We start from the raw sequence: 22,465 nt of genomic DNA on the forward strand, positions 1-22,465 counted from the left end.
AAAATGAGGCCAGCCCTATAGCCTAGTGGTTAAGGGCATCAGATCCTAATAGGATGGAGTGTGCCCCAAATCCTAATAGGATGGAGAAATGAAGAAGGGATTGCAGCACAGCCATGCTCCAACAGGGAGGTGCTCTCTCCCTCTCTTCCTTTCTCTCCCTCTCATGAACCCATATGCCCCCTCTAGCAATTAAAAAGGGGGACAGGGAATGGGAGGCACGTAGCAGTAACTGCTTTAACTCTGAAATCCAGCTGAGGACAGGACACCATTTTCTTAATTAGGGCCCAGTCCTATTCCTAGATACAGTTACAGTGATTCTTGGTTTTCCTTCTGAGTCATTCTCCTTTTTCATAAAAATTTTCCAGGACTGTTGTGTATCAAGTAATAGAATCCACCAGATAACAGCCATACACACATTTGCATCTAATACAGTCCTGTTCATCTGTTGAGCTGGGACTTCAGAATATTCTGGAAAAGTAATACAAGAAAATTTTTTTCTAATCATAAGTGTTTATCGGACTTATCTTTAAGATTCTTAGGAGCCTATTAGGCTTACCCTCAAATATTTTTAAGGTCTCAACTAAGAAACACTCAAGATTTTTTACCCCAGGGCCATGCTATATTGGTAGTAGCAAGGACTTTATCTTTGTCCTGAGGTCACTTTTGAGGTTGTAAGTCTATTGCTGGGAGAGATCGGGAAGGAGAAACAGCTTATTTTTATACCCAGCATATCTTTGTTTGTTTTTAGGTCTTTGAAGTCTTCTCTAACATTCTACAGTTTTTCTGTTTATCTCTCTTACATTTTACTGTAAGTAATTAGAATCAATTTGGTGCTTTCTGTATTCTACCTGTCAGTCTTCCGTGCCAGATCTATTAATTCATTACATTCTTTTTCCATTTTCTTCATTATCTCAAGCAACTAATGCCAAACTTACTGTTAATTCAGCAAAGACATCCTATATTCTCTAGTCTCTAATAATTTCATGATCTCTCAAGGCTTCAACAACAGACTTTTCAAAGATCTTGGGGCTTTTACTGACAGACTCCTTAAAGTTCTCTTCTTTTCTACTATCTGTCCAAGAGGCCTTTCCAGCTTCTGTCTACTGCCTGATTCTGAGGCCATAGATACTAGAGACCTTTAAACAGCAGCAGCACACTTCCAGATAATCGACTTTGTCCCAGTTTCATACTGTTGCATAAAAATCTATCCTTGAAACAACCACCACTGTATTAGCTTCATGATTTTAAAAGAATATATTTAATCATTTATTTATCGTCGTTATTTTTAAAAATTTTGCTGTAGGGTACATGTGTTCACCAGAGAGAGAGAGAGTAAGCAAGCCACCAGGCCCAGAACTGAAACCACAGTTAACCACGTGGGAATCCAGCGCCTTAACCGCCACACTATTTGCTGGTCCCTGTGCTTCATGATTTTTGTAGACTAGGGATACAGGTCAATCTTAGCTGAGACCTTCTTCTGCTTTATGCAGTGCCATTTGGTGCAGTTGAAGATAGTCAGCAAACTTGAATGGTTTACAAGAATAGTCAGCATACTTTTTTGCAGGGGAAGTACCATATTGTAAATATTTTTTGCTTTATGAGCTATATTATCTGTCACAGCTATCCAGCCTTTTCTTCATAATGTTAAAGTAGCCATAGACAATGTGTAAATAAATGACTGGTTGTGTTCCAATAGAATTTTAAAATAAATCAGACAGCTACCCTGTTGGTCATGGTTTGCCAGTGCCCGGTATAGAGAACTCAAGAAGGCTTCTCATGTGTCTTTACCTTTATGAAGAGGGCTAGAGGCAGGACTCAGCAGGTTTCTGCCCTTCACTGTCTAGTCACAAGACCTCTGCACATGATTTCTCTAGAGAAGCAGTCAAACTTTTACATGGAAGGTCAGACTCTGAGAGTATTTATGTTTGCAGCCCCTGAAATGCACAGCATGGCATTTCTGCAATTCTCATTGGTCAGCCCAATCATAGACCCCTCCCTCCCAGATTGAAATGGGAGAGACAAAGACTCTTAATGTGCATTCTAAGTGGAAGGGGTATCAGCTAACCTGCAGCCATCTCTAACCCAACACAGTTTGTGAGCTTAATTTATTTTATTTTATTGTATTTTATTTTATTATTTTAAGAGGATTTGCTTTAGGGTATGTGTACTTTCTGGGGGAGAAAGAGAGCCAGAGACAATGAAAAGGGAAGAGAAATCTCCCTCCAGGGGAATGGCCATGCTGCAATCTCTTCTCTTCCATTCTCCTCCTGGGATCTTGGGCACGCATGCACACGTGCCTGGTGTGAATTTCAAGGCACCAGACCCGGGACTCAAACTGCCATGTGGGAGTCTAGCAATGTAACTGCTATGCCATCTGCTGGTCCCAAGCTTAATTTGATTCACTAGTGAACACGTCATTTTTCTGCCTTCAAGGTGCTTTAAATTATACTTGGAAATAGATATGAAAGCAGTTATCTAAAATACAAGGCAGAATGAAGTGTATCAAAATAGGAAAAACAATAAAGCTAGTATGTAATGAATTTGGATATCTTCACATCTTACAGGGAGTTGCTAGCCCTTTTTCCTATCTTTTTTACTATCTATAGTGGTTTCTTATTTGTTTTTAACTGCAACTCATAATTTATATTGTAACTCATAATATGTACATACAACATACATAAAACGTGTGCACATACATACACATGTACTCACATGTGCACACACATACAGATGACACACACGCATACGTACACATACTTTCAAACACATAACTAAAACAAGTATCTTCAAACAGCAGTAACCAGAAATCTGTGCAATGTCTTTTGTTGTTTTCCATTCTTTCTATTGTACTTAATTTTTAGAAATTCTCATTATTGTCCACTGAATTGATTTCACTACTGCAGTTTGAATTCATAACTGAAATGTGAAAAACAGCTGGTCTTGAGGAGGCAGAGGACAAAAATTCTATAGGTCTCAGTCCATTACTATTGAAATTTATTATTTACAGGAAAATTGGACAATTGATTTAATAGTGGAAAAAGAAAGAAATTTTTGTATCACTTCTTTGTCCAGTGCCTTCTTTGACAATAAAAGATATGTTCAGTGTCTCTTGATATATTTTATCTGATCCTCTGCCAATGACGTGCCTTCTAATTTTGAGCTGCTCTGATAACACATTAGTTTGCAGTAGCCATAAAACTTTGTTAACTCTGATAGGTTGTAAAAATACCATTATGTCCTTGTAGGAGTCATCACAGTTTAGGATAAGAGAAGTTTATCACTCTTCTAGTTTGTTTAGGAACTATAAGTTTGTCAGAAAAGTCATGACATACTTTTCTGTTTTTCGATGCAAAAATGTGTCATGACCTTCCCCATGACCCAGTACACACTGAAGATTTGAAATAGAGAAAAAGAAAAAATAGATGGGAAATGGATTTGATTATAGCATGAATGTGAACATTTAAAAAGTAGACTCACCCTTTAGTTAGCCATGAAGTGAGTATTCATGCAGAGCCTGAAATGCAACAGAAGCAGGGAGCACACGTGACTCACGTCACAAAATGTACATTTTGCAAGGACAGCGAGACAAAAACGAGTCAGGAAATAAAATGAACACGAGCGTGTTGAATGCCATGAAATGAACAATCAGGTGCCTGAGATCAGAATATGGGAGTCAGCCCTTGATGCAGGTGGTCTGAGATGGCCTCTGAGGAGGTGCCATTTGAGAAGAGCCTATAGGATGAGAAGCAGCTGCCTGTGATTAGACCAGTGGGAAGAACATTCCAGAGAGTGGGTAGGTTGTCATGCAAAGGTTCTGAGGTCAAGATGTGGCTGCTGTCTTCAGAACACTGAAAGCCCAGAATGAGAGACGCCTCCTGAATTAGATGAGGAATTGTCTGAAATGCGATGGGAAAACGAACAGGAGGATCTAGCAGGGCCTCTGAGGCCGCAGTAAAAAGTATGGCTTTTTCTTTTCTCCTTAGCCTGATTGGAACCTATTTAAGTATCTCTGCAGGAGAGGGCAAGGTCCAATTTATGTTTTAAGAAGTTCATTTTGACTGCTGTGTGGAAACTGAACTGGACTGTAGCGAAAATGGAGGTGAGAACATTGACCTTATTCCTTTTGAATGTCAAGGGATAAAGGTTCAGGTTCTACACTGATTATTTTCCATGGAAATTTTTGGTCTTGGAATTTAAAATACATATATTAGTATGGAGAGTCATTAAATTTAAATTAAATACATGAGGGTTTTTTTGTTCAGTTTTGCCTAACCTATCCTGGAAATAGGAGTCAGTTTGCAAAATGATATTCATCTCTTTTATTTTCTTTAAAACTGTGTAGATTGATTAAAATGAAACATGAGTTCCTCTATGCAAATGATTGTAATGGCTGGGTGGATATCAGGAAGCAACATGTGTCTGTAAGCACGCATAACATGTAAGATGTGTCTATAAGCATGCATAGCATGTAAGATGTGTCTGTAAGCATGCATAACATGTAAGATGTGTCTATAAGCATGCATAGCATGTAAGATGTGTCTATAAGCATGCATAACATGTAAGGTGTGTCTGTAAGCATGCATAACATGTAAGATGTGTCTGTGAGCATGCATAACATGTATGGTGTGTCTATAAGCATGCATAGCATGTAAGATGTGTCTGTAAGCATGCGTCATATCCTCAGTGGAAGAGTAACGAAGGAAAGACCTTCAAAAAGTACATGGAAGATGCATTTTATGAAAAAAATTATGCCTGAATTTCAAATTTCTGGGTACCAAAATAAACTTGTATTTTAATTCCCTTTATTCATGAACTTTTGGAATTCATCTTGTATTTCCTAAAGAAAGGATTTTTTTTTTTCTTTTGGAGAGATTTTCACTGTAGGGCGCGTGCGCTCACCAGACAGACAGAGACATAGAGACAGAAAGCGAGAAATCACCCCCCAGGGGGGATGGTCACACCGCAATCCCTTCTCCTCTCAGGATCTTGGGCACGCATGCACACGCGCCCGGCGTGAGTTTTAAGCCACCGGGTCTGGGACGCGAACCACGGTCGACTACGTGGGAGTCCAGCGACATAGCCATTACGCTAACTGCTGGTTCCCAAGAAAGGATTTTTTAAAGTAAGAACTGGGTCAGTAGGCAGCCTGATGGTTAATTTCCTGGATCACACATGGCCAACACCACAGTTCAAGTCCCAGACCTAGCAGCTTGAAAAACATGCTGGTGCATGCGTATACATGCCCAAAATCTCAAGAGAGAGTGGAGGAAAAAGAGATTGCTCTGTGGCCTTTGCTTTGGGAAATAATTTCTCGCTTTCCTTTTCTCTGTCTTTCTCCAGCAAGTGCATATACTCTATAGCAAAAGAAAAAGAAAAAAGCAAGAACAGAGAGCTTATTGTTAAAAAAAAGGGTTTTTGTTTGTTTGTTTGTTTGTTTGAGAGGTTTTCGCTATAGGGTGCGTGCGCTCGCCAGACAGACAGAGACATAGAGACAGAAAGCGAGAAGTCACCCCCCAGGGGGGATGGTCACGTCGCAATCCCTTCTCCTCCATTCTCCTCTCAGGATCTTGGGCACGCAAGCACACACGCCCGGCATGAGTTCTAAGCCACCGGGTCTGGGATGCAAATCCCGGTCGACTACGTGGGAATCCAGCAACATAGCCAACCCCCCCCCAAAAAAAAGTTTTAATACTACAATAAGGAATATCAGTTTGTTCAGGACTATTGTGATAGATGTCACAGTGACTGTTACAACAGGAAGGAGGCTGAGCTTTGCATATACCCAAAGACAAATGAGATTTATAGTGTAGGGCAAACACATGATAGCTTTTCTTTACCTATTGCAAGGGTGATGGCTGACACTCCTATATCAAATGGCAGATTAACAAGGGAAAAACAGCACATTTACACATGACACAGGAGCCTCCAGAAAAAAAGATCTGCAAACCTAGGAAAAAGCTTTGTTTTTAAGTGTAGGTTCAGTGTAGAGTACACATTCATGTAGACATGTATGATTTAAAAGTAACAGACAGAGGGATGACTCTGCAGAGCTTGTTCGTCCTGATACTTGTTGGCTTCTGTGTAGCATCCTTCTACCCAAGTTTGGGACAGGACCCTATTCCATGAGTTCAGTGGAGAATGGAGAAGGTTAGAGAGTGACATTTCTAGGTTTTATGGCTTGCTTTCTGGGAAGAGGAATTCTAGCTTTTCAATCCTCTCTTGGGGAAAGGGTGTTCCAGTTTCCTTTTTCTTGTTTTAATTGCAGAAACAGTGAGTGAGAAGAAGAGAAGAAGATAGTACTTTCTGGTAGGTTGTGGCCATGCCACAACACCTCCATTTTTTCATCCTGTCAGGATTTAGGCACACACACAATCCTGGCATGTTTTTCAAGTCACCAGGACCAGGATTGAACTACAGTTGGCCATGTGGGATCTGTCTCCCTTAACCACTACAGACTATAGGACTGGCCCAGGAATTCTAGTTTCTTTGTCCTTCATTTTGTTAGAAAAATAGAAAAAAAAAAAAAAAAGGACTGGAGAAGGTCAAAGAGAATTATTTGGTTTTAGTTAGTTTGTTTGTTTTATTTGCCAGAGGTCAGGTGTGTTTGCCAGAGAGAGAGAAAAATAAAGATAAAGAGAGAGAGAAAGAGGAAGGAAGAAAGCATCCCTATCCAGCTGGATGTGGAATTGCCACAATCCCTTCGTCATTTCTCCATCCTGTCAAGATTTTGGGTATACATGCTTACACACCTGACATGATTCTCAAGTTACTGGAGCCAAAGTTCAAACCATGGTCAGGCATATGGGATCTGGCGCTCTCTCTCTCTCTCTCTGTGTCTGTTGAGAGAGAGATTTTTACTATAGGGTGCGTGTACTCACCAGAGACAGAAAGCAAGAAATCAACTACCCCAGTGCAGATGGCCATGCTGCAGTCCCTTCTCCTCCATTCTTCTCTTGGGATTTTGGGTATATATACACATGCTCCCAGTGTGAGTTTTGAGCCTCTAGGTCCTTGACTCAAACTGCAGTTGGCCATGTGGGAGTCCATCGATGTAACCATTACACAATCTGCTTGTCCCAAGATCTGGTTCTCTTAACCATTAGGCTATGGGATCAGTTCAAAAGAAAATTACTTGCTTGTAAGGCCCTGGCAGTCTCTCAGTTCAAAGTACTCGACATATCAAAGCATCATACCTTGGGGTATCATGTTCTAGCCCCGGCAATAGTCAAAGAGCAGGATATAGGACTAGGGTAGCTGTGGATGGAAAATAGCAAGGGAAGACATCAGGGGAGGGGAGTCTTGCTAAACTGACATAACAATGCTCTTGCTAAGGGTAGGACAGTGTGATCAGCTCTCAAGGGTAAACAGATTCTCTCTAAACTGGCCCAGCAGAATTCTTGCTAAAACTGGGCTGTGTAGTTCTGCCAAGGGTGGGGGAGTGGAGTGGAGGGGAAGGGGAAGGCCTAGTCAGGAAGAAGGCTTAACAGAGTCTGACTAAAGTTTAGTCAAGGAGACTGCTTTGACATTATACATTCATTCTTTAAAACAGACAAGATACAGCTGCTACAAAACATGATAGATTGATGGTTATATTTTATGTGACACTCATTAAAGTACTTATATTTTTATTTATCTAGAATTGCAGCTATGTATTTTGACGCTATGGGTTACCCTTGGAACCACACTTGGCTGTAGCAAAATTTCCATGTTGTTTATTTTAGAATTCACAGGATAGTCTGCTCACTCATTAGTCATTAATCTGTGCCTTTTAAAGATAAGGTACAAAAGTGGCAGTTGGAACTTTGAAATATTTATGTATTTACTTACGAATTCAGCAGGCATTGTTTTTCTTTCTGCAAGTACTTGATTTGGGTCCAGATATATTCGTTATGTTAATTTTCTGTAAAATAAGAGGTGATGGAAGTCCCCATATTGTGGGCGTCTGGGCTCTGATGGCATGTTAATAATAGTAGGTTGAAATGAGATTCAATCTAGAAATAAGACAACATGTGAATTAGAAGAAACCTTGAAGTTCATCTCATCAAAATCCCTTATTTTACTGACTGAGAGGCAAGCAGGGTCACATTGCTACTTGGTGATTCTGTCAAGTTAGAACATCAAAAGCAATTTGCTTGAACTACAGTAGATTAACTCTCCAAAGAAATTACCTTTGCCAAGTACAATTCAATAAAATGCCATTAGCCTTTATCCAGAGCTTTCGCATTTTCTCAAGATGAAGACTCCACCTGATGTCTTTTTGTGCTAAGATCCAAAAGGAAAAAAAAAAAAATTAAAAATTTGGTGCCAGAGACTAGGCAGTGGCATAGAGATAGTGTAACTGGACCCACATGGGAAGGTTCTAGTTTACATGCTGAGACTTCGTAAGCTCTTAGTTCCTGCAAACAAAACATATGGAACCTATGTCTTTTTCTCAAGAATTGATGGCTTCCCTTTAGCTGTAAACATGAGGTTCAGCATGTTTCCTGGCTTACATAGTGTCCAGTACCCTTGGTGTTAAAGGAAGAATGATGGAGGACATTTTCATCCTTTTTATTCTGTATTCTTTTTTTTTTTTTAATTTCCCATGTGTCTCTGCTATGCTTTATTATTATTTATTTATACCAGAGGATGTGAGTGCATATATGAGAGAGACATAAAGAATGAGACAGAGAGAGAAAAAAAGTAGCCCCGTAGGGACTGGTCATGCTATAGTCCTTTTTCTTCCAATTCTCCATTGCAGCAGGACTTGGGGCAAGTATGAATTCCCAGCATGCTTTATTGAGCCAATGGGGCTGGAACTCCAACCCCAGTTGTTCATCCAGCTTCTTTTCTACAGCACCTAACTTGCTGCACTACAGGATCAGCTAGTCCTATGCTCTTTTGTAAATTTTAATTGTAAGTCACTCAACATTTGAAATTTGAAAAATATTCAGAAATACATGCTAATGACCAAATCAAGACTACAATTGATAGTTTCATCTCCCAGTAAAAAGTTTAATTCCTTCTGTCATAATTGGAAAGTCATTCATGTTTTGTTTTTTTCCAACAGAAAAAAATCATTCCAATGTTTGTACAAAAGAGAGATATAGAACAAAAGAGGTTACTACCTTCCTTTCTAACTTGGGCTTAAATTTTAAAAGTTAATAATTGTACTTCTTAATCATCGGGGAGAAGAAAAAGAAAGAAAATAAAACCTTTCTTTTTGCTTATCCATTTTGGAAATTTGGAAGTATGCTATTTTATTAGTGCTCAGAATTGTACACAGTCCTATTGGAAACACCGACTTGGGTGTCCATTTGAAGACTGAGTGCATCCACAAAGCCCAATGCAATAGCAACCTTTTACATCAACCTTTTCCTCTATAACTGAAGTGTTCGGTCTCTTCATTCCTGAATCTATTAGTGCCCTGTGAATACCACCCGGTCACATACTACTGGGCAGCAGGTTGCCTCCCAGCACAAGAGCCTGAGACTTCTGCACAAAGGAACTCTCAGAGCTCTTGGTGTTTCTCTTTTGGTGACACCGAATTTCAGGGTTGCTCTTTTATTGCTGTGTTGAATGGGAGAAGGGATCTCACAGCAGCCACAGCCAGAGTGGCTCAGCTGCCTGCACTCTTTGTGCTGTTCTCTGAAAAGAATATATTAATAACATCAGAAGTTGGGTCAGGCTGTCAGTCACAGAAAGAGCTGCCCTTGAGAGGTTAAGACGTGCTTTCTGAGAATCCGGTGGGAGTCATGGTAGATGTTAGAAAGATGGAGCAAGGCATACTTTAATGTAACTATTAACATGCCCATAATAGATAGTTGGAGGAGAAACTGGGAATATGACAGGAAGCCCATCTGATGAGAAGAATTCAGAGAATGGAGAATACAAGTCTGGATGTTATTTTGGATTTCTACATACTTTTTTTTTTTCTTCCCCTTTTTGACATTATTGCAGAATGCTAAAAAATAAGCTTAGTTTTTTTTTATTACTCATTTAGATGCTGCCTGATTGAGAGCATATACTTTGACGTATAATCAGTACCCAAGTACAGCTTAATGGCTTCAAAGTTAGTATTAGCCGTGTTAAGGAATTATTTCAGCAACTATCAGATGAGAAGGAAAAAAAAACAGGAAAAGGTGTTTCATCTTGACATGAAAGTTCAAACTGATTGTAGACATTCAGTAATACATGTTAATACCAGTAATACCAGCCTGGCTGGTGGTGGAGGGTTATTGTAACAGTGACTGGATTATTGTGGTGGCTGCTGGGGCAACATGGTGCTTGAGCTAGACCTCAATAGAGCCTCTGAAAATGGAATAACTAAATCACTTCATAGAGGTAAGTTTATAGGAATACTAAATGTCAAGTAGCCTAATAGCCCTCAGCTCTGTACAGAACTTTTTTGTAAATTGCAAGTGCAATGTGCATGAGTATGTAATGTACTTAAGTATAGATTTATTATCTTGAGCGCATGAGTGTGCCTGCATTTCTGGATGTCTGTATTTTGAGTGATTGTTATCACAACAATACTGATGTTTGTGATATTTCAAAATTCTATTCAAGGGGAGGGGGTACTGACAGTCATTTCAAAATGAGAACATTAGATTTTCCTTTTGTTAGTTAGCTATCTTAATATTTATATAGAGATTTTCAATAGAGAAAGATTCCCTGAATTTTCCCTTCTCTATACCACTAATTTTCTTTGCGTTGACAGTGGGAAGGAGTGAACTGTGTGATCTGATAAGCACTTCATACTTCTAATTGCTTTAATTTCTAGCCTGCAAACCAGTTAACTTATAGGAAATGACTGATGCCAACTTTCCAGTTTGTTAAATGGGTAGTAAACCACTCTCCTTTTAAAAATGAATTAACTTAATTTTTTAATTATAATTTAAATTTAATCACTTAAACCACTCCTAAAACTACCAAATTTGGAGCTGTGTAGTGTATCATAATAGCTAAAATGATGATAAAATTTCAATGATTTATAAATCTCATGCAACTAAGTCTTACTTTCTTGCCTTAAAATATTGGAAAATGTTAATCACATGCATATTTGAAATCATGTATGTCCATGCAGGACAAGTGAATATCTGGTGTGAAGGGGCTGATGAGCTCTCCTAGTCTGAAAGTTTACAGTGAATCTTCATTGACTTAAAAGGCAAGTCCATGGCAGGACTTGGCTCTTGGTGAGCTGACTGGATGCTTCTAATTTTAGATGCCGTGGGACCTGGGCTCCACATGCCACCAGAATGTCAGTCTGGATCCAGTTATTCCACGTTAGCAATTCCAGGGGCAATGAATGACATAACATCCTCATCTGCCCTTTCATTTCTGAGTGTCAAATTATACGTCCTAATGACAAGTGATGATTTACAACCAGAGACTGAGGACATTGAGAGAAGTGAATGAGTGTATGATGGCATCCATTTCCGAAGAACCAACACAAAGATTTGCCTGTAGACAGATTTAGTTACAAGTGATGCTTTCTCGTATAAACTATAAATTGGTTCTGGAGGGCAGAGTAGTAACAGAGTTTACTGTGACAATGGCTACTGTAAGCTCAGTTCCCTAAAAGCAGGACCCTTGGCTTATCTGTGTGCTGCATAACTTCAAATTACATTGCTATGAAGGAGCACAGGAGCTTTGGCTGACTTCATTCTGTCCCCAGAGGGAAGTGTATTGATGCTTTAGATCTTGGAGAAGCTGGAGAAGCTATGATGCTATCAACTTAGAAGGCAAAGTGAAGAGAAAAGCAAAGTTGAGCATCTCCAGATATAAATCTCACCATTTCTAAAGAAGCTATAAGTTTAGGGGGCCAGCCTGTCACTGGACTCCCATGTAGCCGACCGCGGTTCGAGTCCCAGACCCAGTGGCTTAAACTCACGCTGGGCACCTGTGTGTGCATGCCAAGATCCCCACAGGACAGTGGAGGAGAAGGGATTGTGGCATGGCCTTCCCCCCTGAGGGGTGATTTCTCGCGTTCTGTCTCTCTTTCTGGTGAGCACATGTGCCCTATATCAAAAATCTCTCAAAAAAAAAAAAAAGTTTAGGAGAGATTCATTTCCATGCTCAAATATTTTAAAAAGAGATTATCTGAAAACAAATAGGGGACTTAAAAAGGCAAATTTTGACTATATAATTGCAAGCAATCCTAATGAAGACCAAATAGTAAACAATTCTGTAGAAATTTAAGTAGCTCTTTAATAAACCAACCTTTTGAAAGATAAAGCACAAAAAATAACAAAGGAAAGGTACATAACTAAGCAAGCATTTAACAGTAAATAAAATGAATAAACATGACTTACAATGCCAGACAAACTAAAGCCTAAAATGGGATGGCATTTCAAAAAATGTAGGAAGTATTTTTGCAAAATTAGTTAAAGTTAAAAAAACTAGAAGGATGTGCTAGGCTCATTTTGGGGTTAAATAAGTATGGGGCTGCAAACTAACAATGCAAAAGCAAGAGCAACCTTGGGAACCAGCAGTTAGCGTAATGGCTATGTTGCTGGACTCCCACGTAGTCGACCGCGGTTCGTGTCCCGGACCCGGTGGCTAAAAACTCACGCCGGGCGCGTGTGCGTGTGTGCCCGAGATCCCGAGAGGAGAATGGAGGAGAAGGGATTGCGGCGTGACCATCCCCCCGGGGGGTGATTTCTCGCTTTCTGTCTCTATGTCTCTCTCTGTCTGTCTGGCGAGCGCATGTGCCCTACAGTGAAAATCTCTCCAAAAAAAAAAAAAAAAAAAGCAAGAGCAACCTTGTCTTTATTTCTTCCACCTTATCCAAGTAACAGAATAAATGGAAAGAAGAATGCTTCACCATTCAATGAGGAGATCAGAAAGGGAGAAAATATTTGGCGTTTAAATAAGTCAAATCTCAAACAGAAGAATTGTTAGGTCTTCAAATTTTGAAGGTAAGATTTTAAAATCATTGTCTATATATATATATATTTTGGAGAGGTTTCGCTATAGGGTGTGCGCGTGCACTCTCCAAACAGACAGAGACATAGAGATAGAAAGCGAGAAATCACCGCCCAGGGGGGATGGCCACGCCACAATCCCTTCTCCTCCATTCTCCTCTCAGGATCTTGGGCACACACGCACACGCACCTGGCGTGAGTTTTAAGCCACAGGGTCTGAGACGCGAACCGTGGTCGACTATGTGGGAGTCCAGCAACAGCCATTATGCTAACTGCTGGTCCCCAGGTGGCTATGTAATCTTTGACCTGGTCATTACTCCAACACACGCTGACCTGGAATATGTGATCCTTGAAGTAATCATTTTTAAATAACTTCGTATAGATAAAGGAAAAACATGGGTCGTCTCTGAGCTTCATTATTTCTTAAGGCTATTGTACATTTCTGAATTCCTTCTGCTGTACATAATCGTGTACCTAAGGCTGTGTGCACAAGGTGTTCATTTCTGCAGACATCTTCATGTGAAGGTGCAGAAATAGAATTCCTTAATGTATTCTCCCACCAGGGAGGGTTGGAGCAAGCAGTTCTGCTTTAGAGGGGTCAAGGTTCAGAATTGCTAAAAAAAAAGGAGCTGGTCATGGATTCAGAAAAGTCAAAGCCTGGGTTTGGACTAAAGTCTAACCAGACAGGTAAAATGTTCCACCTGAGTGTAGGTGTTAGCGATGACAGATTGTGATTTGTTCAGTCGGTATGAATCCAGATACATTCAGTAGAAAAAGTTGGCTTTAAACATAAGATTTAGGCAAGGGTCTGGCAGGTGGCTTGGTGGTTAAGGGTGCTGGACTCCCACGTGGCTGACTATGGTTCGAGTCCCGGACCTGGCAGCTTGCTCTCTCTCTATCCCTCTCTGGTCAAATTGAAATAAATAAATGAATGAATAAATAAAGTTAAATAAAATAATTTTAAAAAAAGATTTAGGCAACTGTGGAAAAAAGAAGATTCTAGAAAAAGTGTAACTGAAATTTTGTGTAGCATGAACATTGAAGCTAATCATGTTTGGCACGAGCCGGGGTCCCGACGGGATCCAACAGGAAAAGCTGGCCCTCACCCGTCTAGAAGGAAGCAGAAAACCAGGTTCAGTTGTGAGCCCTTTGAAGTCTCTGTGACCCTTTTAAGCACAAGTTGAAGAGAATGTTGTTCTCAGGCTAATTTTACCAAGAATATAAACTTTCAACCTTTCCCAGTCTCAAAGGGTAAGGGAAGATACTTCACGATTCTCTGTAGGTAAATTCTTGTCCCATCCCTTCCTCCTGCTTCTCCCAGGACTGAAAGGGAAACACCGCCACAACATTCTGACTCCTTTGCAGTTTGAAGTTATGTAATGGCAGAGAATCCATTTGACAAATTCATATGGACATTTAATTCATGTGGTCCAAAATATGTCTCTTCTGTGCAACTCTTGGGCCCAGGTGGCATGTAAGATGGGATTGCCACTGTGGAAAATATTATGTCAGTCCTCCAGTAATTCAGCAGAACTGCTGTATGGACCAGCAATCCCACTGCTGGGAATGTATCTAAAAAACCTTTAAAGCAGGGACGCTAGCAGATATTTGCACACTCACGTTCATAGCAGCATTATTTCTAACAACCAAAGGGTGGAAACAACTGCAATGTCTACTGGTAATGAATGGATCCACAAAATGTGGTATTTATACATAAAATGGAACACTTTTCAGTCTTAAAAAAGAATGAAATTCTAATATATCTGCAACCTGGATAAAGCTTGAAAATAGGCAAAATGAAATAAGTCAGACACAATCGAATTGATGGAGACAAAAGAGTGGTTACCAGCGGCTGGGGAGAGGGAGACTGGGAAGTTATAGTTACAGAACACATCAGTAGGGACCAGCAGTTGGCATAATCACTATGTTGCTGGACTCCCACGTAGTCGACCGCGGTTCGAGTCCTGGAACCGGTGGCTTAAACTCACGCTGGGCGTGTGTGTGTGCGTGCCCAAGATCCCAAGAGGAGAACAGAGGAGAAGGGATTGCAGCATGACCATCCCCCCAAGGGGTGATTTCTTGCTTTCTGTCTCTCTGTCTCTCTCTTTCTGGCGAGCTCACACACCCTATAGCAAAAAAACACTCAACAAACCCCACATCACTGAGGGATGATGGTGCCAATGACTGTAAAACAACGTGAATGCACCTAATGGCATTTACAATATACTCTTAAAAATGTTTGGTTAGGCCAGCCCCATGACCTAGTGGTTAAAGGATCCGGATGCATGGCTGACTGTGGTTCAAATCCTGGCTTTGGGAGCTTAAAAAATTTGCTGAGTACATGTGCACCTGAGCCCAAAAACCTGACAGGAGTGAGAAAATTGCATTGCGACCACGGCTCACTGAAAGTGCTTTCTCTCTTGCTTGCTCACTCTCTGGCATTTCCCCTCTGAAAAGAAAAAAAAAAGATTAAAATGGTAAATTTTATGTTATGCATAAAATTTAAACGTCATAAAAAAGACAAAAACATGTTGCTTCAGAGGGTAGGGAGGTTTTCACCACTGACAGCGATCAAACAGACATACATGCATTATCCTGTTATTTGTGAAGTATCTTACAGCTATAGATATCTGAGGGGGAATAATCCTGGCTCAGTACTGAACAACTGTGTGACCTCAAGCTCTTACAGTGTCTCCCATTCTCTGGTATCTCATTTATAAATCAGTTTTACAGTGAAGAGATGTTAGAACAATCAAATAATATATGCTAAGTTGACCAGAACGGTTTCTGTGGTTTACCGAAAGTCCATTAAATGCTAATCTCCACTGTGGACTTAACATATTGAAAAGCACCTTTCAACTCTGCAGAATTTATGGTTCTGAGAAGAAGTAGCATCACCAAAAAGTAATGACAGGTTCATTTTGAGGTACTATGAAAGACACCTGGGCAACCATGAAGGAAGCAGGGTTGCAGAAGTTACATTCTAGGATAGAGACAGCGATGTTCTTCCTGCTGGTGGGAGCACATAAGTTAAGGATAAGTAATGGGATGGTGGGCCATAGCCCAGGTGTGAAGGCCCAGTACTCACCAGGCAGGCAGATGGGTGGAAATCAAGGAATGGAGAGAAGATACATAGTAGGAATTCAAATATTTATTTATTTTTATTTTTAGGAGAGATTTTTGCTATAGGGTGCGTATGCTCACTGGAGAAACAGAGAGTGGCAGAGAGACAGAAAGTGAGAAATTACCCCCCAAGGGAGATGGCCAAGCTGCAATCCCTTCTCCTCTATTCCCCTCTCAGGATCTTGGGCACACATGAACATGTGCCTGGTGTGAGTTTCAAGCTGCCAGGTCTGGGATTTGAACCACGATCCACTCCATGGGAGTCTAGCAGCATAACCATTATGCCAGCTACTGGTCCCTCAAATATTTATTAATGAATAGATTTCCTTGTCCTGTGAGCCCCTCATCTCTCAGTGCTCCCTGAGAGTGTGTCATGAGTGTCCCCTTGTCTCTCAGTATGCTCTCAGGTCACGTTGTGAGTCCCTCTCATCCCAGTGCTCCTTAGAACTGTTGTGAGCACCCCCTCGTCTCCCATTATCTCCTAGTGCTATGTTATGGGTGCCCCCCTGATCTCCCAGTGTCCCCTAGGGCTGCGTCATGGGCACCCCCTCATCTCCCAGCACTCCCTAGTGCTTCGTCAAGAATCCCTCTTTATCCCAGTCCTTTGAGTGCATGTTTATTCTACCATGACAAAGAAGTGTAAAACAAAAACAAAACATAAACAAACAAAAAAGATCTCTCTTGGGACCAGCAGTTGGGGTAATGGCTACGTCACTGGACTCCCATGTAGTTGACCACTGTTCGAGTCCTGGACCTGGTGGCTTAAACTCACATCAGGCGTGTGTGCGTGCGTGGCCAAGATCCCGAGAGGAGAATAGAGGAGAAAGGATTGCAGCGTGGCCATCCCCCATGGGTGGGTGATTTCTCGCTTTCTGTCTTTCTGTCTCTCTCTGTCTTTCTGGCAAGTGCACACGCCCTATAGCAAAAACCTCTCAAAAAAAAAAAAAATCTCTCCAAAACCTTGCAACAACTCCTGATAAACAGGTCCTTTCTGCACCTGACACATTTTTCTCAAAGTATATGAACCATTTTATTCACTCATGCTGATTTCAATCCATTTAGTAGACCTTAAATGCTTTAAAGGGATAGTTAATGTCCTCTTTCTGTTTCGGAGTTATGGGGTAAATGAATTAAGTAACAACAACAACAAAACGATGCACCACAAGAAAGCTAAGAAATGTATACACTGTCAGAGGCTCTGGAGGATTCTTTAAGAGAAAATAATTAGGCTGAGTATCATCTTCTAAGATGGCTTGTACCTCCCAACGTTAGAGATAACTGGCATTTGACCTATTATAGATCTTGAAGAATCAGGTAGACAACAGTGCTCGTTACCTCCTGAGATTACTTCATCTCACACTGTCTGAGCCGTGACTGAGCTCCCACCCAGTCCGAGGACACTGCAATCGTGTCATCATGACTGGGAGGCGTGCCTGTCTCCCCAGGCCGTGCTCCGCCTCAGGTCCGGGATGGTATGGTTCACCTTTGTGGTGCTCTACTACTTTCTTGGGCAATAGCTAGAAGAAACGTGATAAGTACCACATTAGTAATGGAGGAGTTAATGAGCTAGTGATTACAGATCAAGGATTCAGCCCTTTGTGAACACCCGTTACATAGTAATAATTCTCATTCTCAGGTCAGTCTGGCAGACTGTTGATTTCAGGGGTCTGTACCAATAGGAAAAACACAAATCTATCCGTGTTCTTATTATTTGATCAGCCATCAAATTAAACCAACAGCCTACACCTCCAGATGTGATGTAGGCTGTATTTTTAGGGTCAAAAACTGCAAAGCCTAAGTGTGCAACTGCTTCTGAGTAAGCCTGTGGCACCGTTGTAGAATACTGCTCTATAAGACATCCATGACATGGGTTGTTGGTGCCTTGGTTTACAAGGGTTCTTCAGAAGGTTCATGGAACATGCATGCTATTAAAATTGTGTGTGAATTTCAAAAGGTTTTTGCACCAAAATAAGTTTATAGTTTAATTTTATTTTTCCCATCAACTTTTTAAAGTCTCCTTGTATACTTAGCTTTTGCCTACTTTCCAAAGGGGGAAAAATAGTTAACTCTAAGGTAGAGTTAGTTTAAGTGTAGTTTAATAGTTTCTATGTGTATTCATTGTAAAAAGTATTGGTTCAGGGATTCTAATGCAATTAGAATATAAATTCTACTTTGTGCCAAGCAGTGAGTTTTCATTAGCATTCTGATCTGCAATAATTTTTACAAATCCCCAGGCTCCCAAAATATATATTTGATATATAGCCTGAATTCACCTCAGTTTAGATACTTGTAGTCATTCATTAATTATTCATTTAGCTATTGAAAATTTTTGTTAATATATGAATGATGCATTATGTGTTTTCTAAGGAAATTAAGGCTATAAGATATATCACTAAATTATAGACTACTCTATTTTATTGGATACTTTATTAAAGCAGTAGTCACCTTTATTAATTTTCACTTCAGAGCATCTATTACAGTCCCTGGCACATAGTAGGAACTCATATATTTATTAATGAGTAATTATCCTACTCTTACAGAGATTTTTTTGTAAAAATGTGACTTTTTTATTATTAAATATAGAGAGTAATATTTTCATGTAGCTCACATCATTGGAATTGAAACAGTAACAAAGAGAAAGTTTAGATATGGAAGAGGACTTTTAAAATTTTGTGGAAATTAGAATTAAATTGCAAACTTATTTTGATGCAAAAATTTTGAAATCCATGCATAGTTTTGTATAATACAAATTTTCATTGAACTTTTTGAAGACCTCTCTTAGATGAGCAGGTTTAAGATTTCATGGGCACAAAGTTAGTAGACATTTTACGCATGGGTATGTATTTTTAACTGCCAGAGGACATGTACTCTTGACAGAGAGAAAAAAAGAGTGAGAGAAAGCACCCCCAATGGGGTGTGGCCCCACTGCAGTCCCTTCTCCTCTCTTTCTTAACCCTATCAGGATTTGGGGCATATACATACATGTTTCTGGCATGTTTTTCAAACCAAGGTTGATCATGTGGATTCTGGCTCCCTTAATACTAGGCTACTGGGTCATCCCATGATAGTAAACACTTTGAGGTGCTGGGACAATTTTCAAAACTAATGCTGTTTTTCGATGGCTCCTTAAAGAAAGTGAGTATGCATGAGGGATTTGAGGATAGAGGGGTTGATTGAACTAAGTTGAAGATGTTTGAAAGCAGAAGTTTTAATTAAACAGAGCAGGTCATGTTTTGAAAAATAAATAGAAAGTATACAGGTCAGTAATTTTTTTTTTTTATAAACAGGACTACGAATATCTGAAAGTTTTAGACATGCATAATTCTTTTGGGAAAACAACTCAAAGAGCTGCTAAACATTAAAACCCATAAGATTTAAGCATTGTTCTCACCACAGCTATTGATATTTCTAATATAAATTTCATGCAATCAGCATGTTGGAAAGGGAAATAAAGATTATTTAGCGCGAGATTTTTTTTCTAGACGAATAAAAGAGAGACTATAGAGACTTTCAAGAATGATGAAGAATCTGAGTTTTTACAATAATTATAAACTAATAAGTTAGCTTATTACAGTTTCCTGAATCTGGATAGAAGTCACAAGACTCCTGGGTAAGAGTTGAAAGTTTATTACAAACAGAAATGACAGAAACCAATTATCAGTGTCTGTGTACCTAGTCCACAAGCCCCAATTCCCACAGGAGACATAAAGAGGACCACCTGACATCTGCACACACAGCGTGATGCATTTCAGGAGAGCCCTGAGCTTAGGGACTCCCATCTTTTCCAATGGGCAGAAAGCATGTCTGCCCTTTCCTCTTAAGAGAAATTTATCTTTATTATTCTAGAGAGTAAGTATCTGGCTCTTTTCTCTGGAGAGAAATACTTCTCTATCTTCTGAGGCTATTTACCATCCAAACATCTTTGAAAACATTATCTGAAAAAAGGGTAGGCAGCACCTCACTGCCACGATGTGCAGAAATGTCAGCAATACATAGAGAATTACCTCCCAACAGAGACAAGTCACTTGTGAAATACCACACCGTTGTCTTCAAGCCTTGTGCTCTTTTCATACCGCCATGTAATTTCCCCATAAATACCTCAGGTTACAGCTGTACTTTTATGATGTAGAGGTTCTCATTTTCTGGGAGCCTTGCTCTTCTCAATTGGAGAAACAAACTGAAATCCTTGTGACAAAATTGTTTGTCCGTATTACTTTGTTATTGCATTGCTAACAGAAATATCTGAGGCTGGGTGGTTATTAAAGAAATAGAGGTTTATTTGACTCAACTTTTGATGGCTGAAAAGCTCGAATGCGTGGAGTTGACATTAGGCCAGCCTACATCACAACATGGCTGACCAAAGCAGAGAGGATGGTGGGTGAGTGCAGATAGCTCGTGATCTGGCTCCATGTGCGTTTATCTCTCTTGTTTTGATTTCATTCCTTCTGCTGCTTAACCCACCAGAGCTCAATGATAGGCACCAGGCTACACCCTAATGACCTTATCACACCCAAAGGCCCTACTCCAGGACACCACGAAGAGATTAAATTTTCACTTAATACCTTTATAATACAACAAAGTTCCAACACATGAATTTTTTAGAGGATGCCCAAAATATAGCAGTGTCATATTTAAGCCCCAGCTTGTTTTACAACAACACTGGGATTTATGTTTACTTTAGAAAGGATTTCACTGGGCATCTCTTGCGCCAGTGGAAACATTGCTAGACATGAAGAGTGAGATATATCCAAATGTCAAATAATTCTGAATAAAAGGGAACTTAGGATAAAGGATAATTTTCTCCATAGAGAAAATGATTACCTTTGGCCAGTGTAAATGTATAAGATCTTAGGAAGTTAGATGAAATACTGTGGCTTATTTATAACATTTATTTATAATATTAATTATTCACACATATTGTTATCATGTATTTACCACATATTCAATTACGTAGCATGCAGTAAAATGACCATTCTCGCATTCCTGAAACAGTGTTATTTAAACCCTTCACATGTATCTTCAACATGTAGAGCTACTTTGGGGTCATCTAATACAGTTTTCCAGGACCACAATTTCTATATTCTTAAAAATTCTTTAAAATACAGTAGCTTTTTTTTATTTCCATGTATGAGGTTCCCACTACAGATTTGAACGTTAATCATAAATACATTAGGAACGTTTCTTTTTTACATCTGCATGTTAGAATCTCTAACACGTAACAACATAGTCTGTGGCTCTTCAAAGCAACACGCAAAAACTTTGCGAACAGTGACTTCCAGCCATGGAAGGTATGAGGGCACAATCCTAACAAGTGACTCTAAATCCCGCCTACATTTCTTGGCCCCACTTTGTATCAACTCATCCCACTGAGCTCCAGAAGCAGCTCAACTAGAACTGGCTGAGCACATGCAAGGCTATCAGCCAGTGCTTCCGAAGAAAATAAGACCAGGGAGTACCCCAGACTATGACAGATTTTCTAAACACTTGATATAGGAAAATGTGCACTTTACTGAGAGATGATTTGGAAGGGTGGAAAAGAATCTTCACTTTATTATGCTTGTGACATTAGCTTACCATAGTTGAATAATTTATCATTTTAATCCCATTTTGTCATTAAAATAAGAAAAACCTAAGATGTACTGCCAGTGCCTTTGAGTTGTTATGAGTGTTGGATAAAATAATGAACATGAAAGAACTTTGTGAGTCCTAATATACATGCATTTGTGTGTTGGTTTATTATGTTTTTTTCCCTCACTATTCTCTATCTGAATTGTTGGCACTCACATTCATCTGGTCACCTAAACTTCAAACCTGGGCGGCATCATTGATCTGTTTCCTCTGCAAACCAAGTCCTGTCAAATTTCTCTTGGGGTAGCCTAATCTTTATGGTTTTCTTTTCCTAATTGCTACTGCTTTTTTCTGGCCTTAATCATCTTCTCTTGACAGACTATAAGATCACCTGAGAGCCTCTTTTCACACAGCCTTCAGAGTAATCTATCTAAAATGCAAATCAAATGTTGTCTCTCCTAAGATTAAAATCACCAAATGGCTCCCATTTGCCCAAACAAACCCCAGTGCATTCTGTAATGCTATGTTCCATAAAGAAATATTCTCTTAGAAAAGCATTTCATGGTCAAAAGAAAATTAGACATTTTGTATATTGAGAATTCTTGTTGCTGTAATATGCTTATTTGCATATTAAAGGCTCTTAGATGTCCTAGAATAAAGATATCTCTTTGTTTTCTCAAGTAATTTGATATTCCCAAATAAAATTCCTTTGTTTGGCAAAACATCTGTTATCGCAAAGGCTCATAGCAAAATGCAAGCCTGTAAAATAAAGCCCAAACTCCTACATATGGTCCAGAGACCTTCCTTCCATGACCTACACCTGTCCTGTCTGCTTCTTCACCTTTCACCAACTCTGCTGTGTCCCCTTT

This window comes from Tupaia chinensis, unplaced genomic scaffold (assembly GCF_000334495.1).
Source record: "Tupaia chinensis unplaced genomic scaffold, TupChi_1.0 Scaffold148698_1, whole genome shotgun sequence".
NCBI classification, from domain to species: Eukaryota; Metazoa; Chordata; class Mammalia; order Scandentia; family Tupaiidae; genus Tupaia; species Tupaia belangeri.